Consider the following 7,586-nt stretch of genomic DNA (forward strand, 5'->3'; position numbering starts at 1 on the left):
TTAGACATTGCCACATTTTTGATTCTATCAAGTTTCATATTTATATCCAAAAACAGCGTTTTACTATGGCATTGATAAGTTTAAGAATCGTTTCCTCCAAACTCGGCAGTCAAGTCAAGCACCACAAAATTAAATAATTAAAATGAGAAAACATTGGTACATTACACTGTCATTTAAAGAACTATAGATTTACATCTCTTGAACGCAATCAACTGCCAGATTTTAAAATAACCTTACTGGGAAATCACATTTGCGCAATAATCGGCATTGCGCCCAGAAAAATATCGGTTGGATACAGACTAGCCATCATGTTGTGGGGGAGATCTAAAATCGAAAATACTATGTAAATAAATCCATTACCTTTGATTCTTGTACGTCCTGGCCAGTATAAGGTTAATTGTTTTTGTAGTTTGGTCAGGACGTGGCAGAGGGTATTTGTTTTATGTGGTTGGGTGGTGTGTTTATGTAAAGGGTGTTTTGATTTAGGTATTTCCGGTTTTTGGTTGATGGTCTATGTGTTTGTATTCTATGGTTAGTCTGGTGTGTGTGTTTCTATGTTTGGTTGATTTAGGGTTTGGGACTCTCAGTTGAAGGCAGGTGTTGCTCTATCTGCCTTTGATTGAAAGTCCCATATATTAGGTGTGTTTGTGTGTGTGATTTGTGGGTGATTATTCTGTGTATAGCCTTGTGCCTTACCAGACTGTTTATTTGTCAGTGTTCGTTTTTCGTGTTTTGTTATTTTGTATGTTCATTTTGAGAGTAATTAAAATCAGGATGAGCATTCACGTACCTGCTGCGTTTGGTCCTCATTCACCGACAACAAACCGTGACAATTTCTCTTCATCAGATGTCACTTCCAGGGGTATCACAGGTCCTAACGAATGTAGTTTTGTTCAAAAAAGCTCATCATTTATGTCCAAAATCTCCGTCTTGTTAGCACATGATCTAAGCCAGCCGGACTTCTCGTCATGAACGAGGGGAAAAATATATTTACGTTCGTTCAAACATGTCAAACGTTGTATAGCATAAATCATTAGGGCCTTTTTTAACGAGAACATGAATAATATTCAAGGTGGACGGATGCATTCTCTTTATAACATATTGGAACGAGGGTACCAAACATGAACTCCGCCAGGTGTCTAATGGGCCATCATCGTTCCATGGCTCTTGTTCGGTCAGATCTCCCTCCAGAAGACTCAAAACACTTTGTTTAAAGGCTGGTGACATCTAGTGGAAGCAATAGGAAGTGCCAAAATATTCCTCAGCCCCTGTGTTTTTCAATGGCATAGGTTTAAAGTTAATACAACACATCAGGTATCCACTTCCTGTCAGAAAATGTCTCAGGGTTTTGCCTGACAAATGAGTTCTGTTATACTCACAGACACCATTCAAACAGTTTTAGAAACTTTAGAGTGTTTTCTATCCTATATAATAAGTATATGCATATTCTAGTTACTGGGTAGGATTAGTAAATCAGAGTTAAATCGGGTACATTTTTTTATCCAGCCTTGTGCAAATACTGCCCTTAGCCTAACAGGTTAAGTCATTTAGCAGACGCTCTTATCCAGAAGCGACTTACAAATTGGTGCATTCACCTTATGATATCCAGTGGAACAACCACTTTACAATAGTGCATCTAAATCTTTTAAGGGGGGGTTAGAAGGATTACTTTATCCTATCCCTAGGTATTCCTTAAAGAGGTGGGGTTTCAGGTGTCTCCGGAAGGTGGTGATTGACTCCGCTGTCCTGGCGTCGTGAGGGGAGCTTGTTCCACCATTGGGGTGCCAGAGCAGCGAACAGTTTTGACTGGGCTGAGCGGGAACTGTGCTTCCACAGAGGTAGGGCCAGCAGGCCAGAGGTGGATGAACGCAGTGCCCTTGTTTGGGTGTAGGGCCTGATCAGAGCCTGAAGTTATGGAGGTGCCGTTCCCTTCACAGCTCCGTAGGCAATCACCATGGTCTTGTAGCGGATGCGAGCTTCAACTGGAAGCCAGTGGAGAGAGCGGAGGAGCGGGGTGACATGAGAGAACTTGGGAAGGTTGAACACCAGACGGGCTGCGGCATTCTGGATGAGTTGTAGGGGTTTAATGGCACAGGCAGGAGCCCAGCCAACAGCGAGTTGCAGTAATCCAGACGGGGAAATGACAAGTGCTTGGATTAGGACCTGCGCCGCTTCCTGTGTGAGGCAGGGTCGTACTCTGCAGAATGTTGTAGAGCATGAACCTACAGGATCGGGTCACCGCCTTGATGTTAGTGGAGAACGACAGGGTGTTGTCCAGGATCACGCCAAGGTTCTTAGCACTGGAGGAGGACACAAGGGAGTTGTCAACCGTGATGGCGAGATCATGGAACGGGCAGTCCTTCCCCGGGAGGAAGAGCAGCTCCGTCTTGCCGAGGTTCAGCTTGAGGTGGTGATCCGTCATCCACACTGATATGTCTGACAGACATGCAGAGCATGCGATTCGCCGCCTGGTTATCAGAAGGGGAAAGGAGAAGATTAATTGTGTGTCGTCTGCATAGCAATGATAGGAGAGACCATGTGAGGATATGACAGAGCCAAGTGACTTGGTGTATAGCGAGAATAGGAGAGGGCCTAGAACAGAGCCCTGGAGGACACCAGTGGTGAGAGCGCATGGTGCGGAGACAGATTCTCGCCACGCCACCTGGTGGGAGCGACCTGTCAGGTAGGGCGCATAATCCAAGCATGGGCCGCGCGGGAGATGCCCAACTCGGAGAGGGTGGAGAGGGAGGATCTGATGGTTCACAGTATCAAAGGCAGCAGATAGGTCTAGAAGGATGAGAGCAGAGGAGAGAGAGTTAGCTTTAGCAGTGCGGGAGCCTCCGTCACACAGAGAAGAGCAGTCTCAGTTGAATGCCCAGTCTTGAAACCTGACTGATTAGGATCAGAAGGTCATTCTGAGAGAGATAGCAGGAGAGCTGGCCAAGGACGGCACGTTCAAGAGTTTTGGAGAGAAAAGAAAGAAGGGATACTGGTCTGTAGTTGTTGACATCGGAGGGATCGAGTGTAGGTTTTTTCAGAAGGGGTGCACTCTCGCTCTCTTGAAGACGGAAGGGCGTAGCCAGCGGTCAAGGAATTATTGAAGCCCTGGTTGAAAAAGCCCCTAAAGATTTATGTTATACAACGTTTGACATGTTTGAGCGAACTTAAATATATATTTTTTGCTCATTCCTGACGACAAGTCAGACGCACACGTACATTTTCACTAGCCTTCGGAGCGCGCGAACACTATTGGGACATAAATTAACTTTTTGGAACAAAACTACATTTGTTATGGACCTGGAATCCTAGAAGTGCCTTCTGATAAAGATAATCAAAGGTAAGGGATTATTTACAATAGTATTTTTGATGGTTGATCGTTCCAAGATGGCTCCAACATAGACTTCTTTTCTGGGCATACCATGTCGTTTATTGCAAAGTGTGATTTCCCAGTAAAGTTATTTTTAAATCTGGCAAAGAGATGGCATTCAAGACATGTTAATCTATAAGTCTTTGAATGACAAATTACATTTTAACAATGTTTTGGAATAGTAATTTTGTAAATTGTAGCGCTGATCATCGGAAGCATTTGAGGGAAAAGTTTTTCTGAACGTCATGCGCCCGATGTAAATGCTGTTTTTATATGTAAATATGAACTTTATCGAACAAAAATGCATGTGTTGTGTAACATGATGTCCTAGGAGTGTCATCTGATGAAGGTTGTCAAAGGTTAGTGCTGCATTTAGCTGTGTTTTGGGGTATTTGTGATGCATGCTAGTTGTTTTGAAAATGGCTGTGTGATTATTTCTGGCTGGGTACTCTGCTGACATAATCTAATGTTTTGCTTTTGCTGTAAAGCCTTTTTGAAATCGGACAACGTGGTTCGATTCAGGAGAGGTGTATCTATAAAACGGTGTAAAATAGTCATATGTTTGAGAAATTGAAGTTATAGCATTTATGAGGTTTTTGCATTTTAGCGTGACGCGATTCCACTGGCTGTTGATTAGGGTGGGACGCAAGCGTCCCACTGGCCCAGACAGGTTAGTCGACTGTTGGAGCATGACCTGTACGTCAAGGCTGAGAAATGCCTGTTCTTTCAACAGTCCGTCTCCTTCCTAGGGTATCGCATTTCCACCTCAGGGGTGGAGATGGAAGTGACCGCATTGCAGCTGTGCGTAATTGGCCGACTCCCACCACGGTAAAGGAGGTGCAGCGGTTCTTAGGGTTTGCCAACTACTACCGGAGGTTTATCCGGGGTTTTGGTCAGGTAGCGGCTCCCATTACCTCACTGCTGAAGGGGGCCTGGTGCGCTTGCATTGGACAGCTGAGGCGGACAGGGCTTTTTAGTCACCTGAGGGCTCTGTTTACCTCGGCTCCGTGCTGGCTCATCCGGATCCCTCTTTGGCGTTCATAGTGGAGGTGGACGCGTCCGAGGCTGGGATAGAAGCTGTGCTCTCTCAGCGCTCGGGTACGCCACCGAGCTCCGCCCCTGTGCTTTCTTCTCGAGGAAGCTCAGCCCGGCGGAGCGAAACTATGATGTGGGGACCGGGAGTTATTGGCCATCATCAAGGCTTTGAAGGCGTGGAGACATTGGCTTGAGGAGCTAAACACCCTTTTCTCATCTGGACTGACCACCGCAATCTGGAGTACATCCGGGCGGTGAGGAGACTGAACCCTCGCCAGGCAAGGTGGGCCATGTTTTTCAGACCAGGTGCCTAGAATGTGAAGGCAGACGCACTGTCCCGGCTGTATGACACAGAGGAAGCGGCCCATGGATCCCACTCCCATCTCCTGGCCTCCTGCCTGGTGGTGCCGGTAGTGTGGGAGCTAGACGCGGACATTGAACGGGAGCGTCGGCGTGCAGAGCCCGCTCCCCTCCAGTGTCCCGCTGGACGTCTGTATGTTCCGTCTGCTGTCCGTGACCAGCTGATCATTTGGGCCCACACGTCACCCTACAGGCTGTGAAGGCCTTGTTTACGCACGTCTTCCGGCACTACGGGTACCTGAGAATATAGTGTCTGATCGAGGTCCCAGTTCACGTCGAGGGTCTGGAAGGCGTTCATGGAACGTCTGGGGGTCTCGATCAGCCTTACCTCAGGGTTTCATCCCGAGAGTAATGGGCAGGTGGAGAGAGTTAACCAGGATGTGGGTAGGTTTCTGAGGTCCTATTGCCAGGACCGGCCGGGGAGTGGGCAGCGTTCGTGCCCTGGGCAGAGATGGCCCAGAACTCGCTCTGCCACTCCTCCACTAACCTTTCCCCTTCCAGTGTGTTTTGGGGTATCAGCCGGTTCTGGCTCCTTGGCATCAGAGTCAGACCGAGGCTCCTGCAGTGGACGACTGGTTCCGGTAGCGCGGAGGAAACATGGGACGCTGCCCATGTTCAACTTCAGGGGGCCCCCTTGAGGATCCTTCTCTGCTGCGAGAGTTCCACCATCTCTGTCCGGATCGCCCTGCGCTCGCCCTCCGGGTCGTCCTCGAGGCCGGAGTCGTCAGGGGGGGTACTGTCACGACTTCTACCGAAGTCGATGCCTCTCCTTGTTCGGGTGGTGTTCGGCGGTCGACGTCGCCGGTCTTCTAGTCATCGCCAATCCATTTTCATTTTCCATTTGTTTTGTCTCATTTTCCTACACACCTGGTTCTCATTTCCCTCATTATGTGTTATGTATTTAACCCTCTGTTTCCCCCATGTCTTTGTGTGGTATTGTTTATCTGTTTGTATGTTTGCGCACGTTAGGCTGGTTGCGCTGGGTTATGGTAAACCCATATTTGTATTTTCCTGTTCGTTTGTGCCGTGTGCTTTTGGTTCGCCAAATAAAAGGCTCCGTTTTGCCACCAAATATCTGCTCTCCTGTGCCTGACTTCCTACAGCCCTTCACGCATACCTTGACAGTAATAATGATAATAATATAATAGTATAATAATAATAATATAATAGTATAATAATAATAATTATATAATATAATGATAATAATATAATGATAATAATATAATAATAGTATAATAATAATAATAATAATATAGGCCCTTTACCAGTCACTTTCATCCAAAGTGAATAAGGGCGCATATACATTTTCGTATGGGTGGGCCCAGTGGGAATTGAACCCAAGCGTCATGCTCTACCAGTCTAAATGAACCTCACAGGATCGCAGCAGTGTTGACTGACAGCTTGTTGCAGAAAATATAAATTTATGTAAATTATATTCATTTAATATTCTCACATTGTTCCCCAATGAGCTTATCTTTGGGAATAAGCAGTTAGTTAAGTGTAATTGGCAAGACCTGTTTATGAAATTGCAAAACAGGTGTTACTAAATGAACTCTCACAGCAAACTGAAACAAATCCTTCAATCTCCATCAGTCGCCTCACATGGGCTTTGAAGCAGAGTAAAGGTGTGAAAAACAACCTAATCAAACAATTCTTCAGTCAATAACTACAGAGAAGTATTGCACACAAGCATGGCCGCAATTTAAATTGAGAGTGGCAGGGGTTTTGAATATACTGTACATTGTTACACAAACCTTCTCTCACTGTCCATCTCTCGTTCTCTCTGTCTCTCTTCCTCTCTCAGGTTCTCTCCATCTCTCGTTCTCTCTGTCTCTAGTTCTCTCCATCTCTCATTCTCTCTCTCTTCCTCTGTCTAGTTCTCTCTGTCTCTCTTCCTGTCTCTAGTTCTCTCCATCTCTCGTTCTCTCTCTCTCTCTAGTTCTCTCGTTCTCTCATTTCCTCTGTCTCTAGTTCTCTATCTCTCTGTCTCTCGTTCTCTCCATCTCTCTTCCTCTGTCTCTAGTTCTCTCGTTCTCTCCATCTCTCGTTCTCTTTGTTTCTCGTTCTCTCCATCTCTCATTCTCTCTCTCTCTTCCTTTGTCTACTTCTCTCCATGTCTCGTTCTCTAGATCTCTCCATCTCTCGTTCTGTCTCTAGTTCTCTCGTTCTCTCCATCTCTCATTCTCTCCATCTCTCGTTCTCTCTGTCTCTAGTTCTCGTTCGCTCTGTCTCTAGTTCTCTCGTTCTCTCCATCTCTCATTCTCTCTGTCTCATTTCCTCTGTCTCTAGTTCTCTCCATCTCTCGTTCTCTCCGTGTCTCGTTCTCTAGATCTCTCCATCTCTCGCTCTGTCTCTAGTTCTCTCCATCTCGTTTTCTCTCTCTTCCTCTCTCTAGTTCTCTCCATCTCTCGTTCTCTCCATCTCTTGTTCTCTCTCTCTCTTCCTCTGTCTTTAGTTCTCTCCATCTCTCGTTCTGTCTCTCTCTCTCTAGTTCTTTCCATCTCTCATTCGCTCTCTCTAGTTCTCTCCATCTCTCGTTCTCTCTCTCTAGTTCTCTCCATCTCTCGTTCTCTCTCTCTAGTTCTCTCCATCTCTCGTTCTCTCTCTCTAGTTCTCTCCATCTCTCGTTCTCTCTCTCTAGATCTCTCCATCTCTTGTTCTCTCTCTCTAGTTCTCTCCATCTCTCGTTCTCTCTCTTTAGATCTCTCCATCTCTTGTTCTCTCTCTCTAGTTCTCTCCATCTCTCGTTCTCTCTCTCTAGATCTCTCCATCTCTTGTTCTCTCTCTCTAGTTCTCTCCATCTCCCTTCCTCTGTCTCTTGTTC

The sequence above is a fragment of the Salmo salar genome, unplaced genomic scaffold (genome assembly GCF_905237065.1).
Source record: "Salmo salar unplaced genomic scaffold, Ssal_v3.1, whole genome shotgun sequence".
NCBI classification, from domain to species: Eukaryota; Metazoa; Chordata; class Actinopteri; order Salmoniformes; family Salmonidae; genus Salmo; species Salmo salar.